Source organism: Triticum dicoccoides, chromosome 2B, assembly GCF_002162155.2.
Source record: "Triticum dicoccoides isolate Atlit2015 ecotype Zavitan chromosome 2B, WEW_v2.0, whole genome shotgun sequence".
Taxonomy (NCBI): Eukaryota; Viridiplantae; Streptophyta; class Magnoliopsida; order Poales; family Poaceae; genus Triticum; species Triticum dicoccoides.
In genome coordinates, this window is record NC_041383.1 from 53,041,738 (window position 1) to 53,044,033 (window position 2,296).

The 2,296-nt window shown below is 39.6% G+C and overlaps 1 long non-coding RNA gene across 2 annotated transcripts in view; it reads left to right on the forward strand.

Annotated features, from left to right (window-relative positions):
• LOC119367083 overlaps positions 1-1,379 on the forward strand; it is a 6,708-nt gene extending 5,329 nt beyond the window's left edge. For both annotated transcript variants that reach the window (XR_005176186.1, XR_005176187.1), the window contains one exon: positions 1,154-1,379. This is a non-coding gene — a long non-coding RNA (uncharacterized LOC119367083). The remainder of the gene's footprint in view (positions 1-1,153) is intronic.
• Positions 1,380-2,296: the final 917 nt, after the last annotated feature.

Below are 2,296 nucleotides of genomic sequence, written 5' to 3' on the forward strand. Positions count from 1 at the left end.
AGAGAGAGAGAGAGAGAGAGAGAGAGCGCTGCATCGTGCCCTGGATGCAGCTCTTGTTCATGCATTTCTTAAAAATGTACGTGTTAGTTTTAGAAAAAATTATACACTGTAAATAAATGTTTGTGAATTCAAAAAAAAATTAGTAGTATTCCAGAAATGCATATACAATTAGAAAATATTCACACGTTTAAAGAAAATTGTGAATTTTTTTAAAAATTAGACAATGTTCATTTTATAACACGTATTTGAACAATGTCAAAATATGTATCGCAAAACATGTTAAATGCATAAAAAAATTAGATGTATACGAAAGATAACATGTATTTGAAAATTGTTCAAAACATGTGTTAGAAAACATGTTAAATGCATATAATTCTTTTTAGATGTATATGAAAGATGTACAACGTTTGAAAATTTTGACATAAAAGCATATGTTTGAGAAAATGTTAATTGTGTGTTTAAAAAATGTTAAACGTGTATAAAAAGTATTTATGTTGTATACAGAAAATGTACAATGCGTATGAAAAAATTAGACATGTGTTGGAAAAAAGAAAAGTAGAAAAACTAAAGAAATAAATCAAAGAAATAAACAAACTAAACCGAGGGAAAAATATAAAGAAGAAGAGAAAAGAAAATCCGAAGAAAGCCATTGCTGAATTGGGCATGCTGCGGGCCCTCGGTACTGCTCTAACAACTGCTGCGTTGCTCATCCATCTCTCTCTGTACTATCAAGTCCTTGTAATATTAGTAATTGAGATATTAAAAATATTTGTTCCCCGGGACAACAAGCTGAATGGAAATGTCTAATTAGTTAACCGCCGATGGTGGTGAATCGGACACTATCTTGCCGACCTGCTGCTGGCGAGTGGTCCCATGCAAAGCAGTCTGCTGTTGATACTCGGAATCTGCACGATGGAAGCGACGGATTTGGATAAAATTTATGGATTCATAGCATTGTACATTCTTTTGTTAATTAAGAGTTGCAGCGTCACACAAACCAAAGTTTTGTTAGCTAGTCATTCAGTCTTCAGGTTGACTTTATGCAAAAATATGATGTTTCTGAATGGAAATCTAGCTGTCTGCTCAATATCTTCAATAACATTTATGGCCCAACCTCTTTGTTGAACTACATGCTTATGCTTGTGCTTTCCAGGTGTTGTTTTGCTGGAAGGGTTCAAGAAACGGCGCTTGATCAAACCATTCTTGATAGACTTGTGTTACCAAGGGATTCTGATGTGGATGTCGACGACAGTAGTAGTGATTCCGAGCTGTTTACGCGGCACAACAAAGATGAGCCAAAGCCAAATAGTGTCATTTTCCCAAAGCAAAGCATACATACATTGCATTTTGTTCAGATTAAATACATATATTGCTGGATTTCGATTTTCGTGAACTTCTCGTGAAGCAATTTAGCTAAATTTAGCTCAGACTAGTTTATAAATGGTTCCAACTAGCATAAATAGTAGCACAGCCCCTGCAGCTGTGAATTAAATCTTCCCTCCACAGATCAAGGTGCGGGTCTACCAAAAATCTGTTTACAGTTTCCACCTTTCCACAACGAGCAACTCCGCACTGCTTTTACACAGATAGGACACTCAGCAAACACACGACATGACACGGAGTGTGAAACAAACAGAACAAGGATCGCAAAAGAGCAGACAATGAAGAGTAGCTTCAGTTCTTGGAAGATATGACAAACTGTAATGAGGAAGCGCGTCTACAGTGCAAGCTACTACAGATCAACTTATGGTCAATCTTCATCAAGCAACACAATGTGACATCCACCTATATATGAACGCAACTATTGAACATGACGAACACACTGACACCCCCAAGCCTCTGCAACTACAGGGCTTTAAACAGGACCAACAAACATACAAAGCGTACACAAGCAAAAGAAGATAGCATATATAGGTTTCACAATGTAACTCAGACCGCGGAATCTTGTGCAGTGGGAGCATTAATCCCTCCCAGAGGGTCAATCCCAGAGGAGGAAGAGGGCCGCTCCAGAATGCCGGCATGAGTGAGAAGCGCCCAGAGATGTGTCATGAACTCACCGCCAGCGGACAGCTTCTCCCCATGGATCTCTGTAGTGTCAGATGGCGCCAGGAAGAGTATGAACTCTGCCCAAAAGTCGGCCAACACCTTCCAACGCTGCTCTTGGTCGGGGACCATGTCTCTAAGTTGCCTCCCAAGCTTGGCTCCCATATATAAGATTGTGCCTGTGCCGCCCATGCTGCCCAAGCCCCTCACCAGCTTCTCACATCTGTTGCTCACAGTTTCACATTCGGCAAGG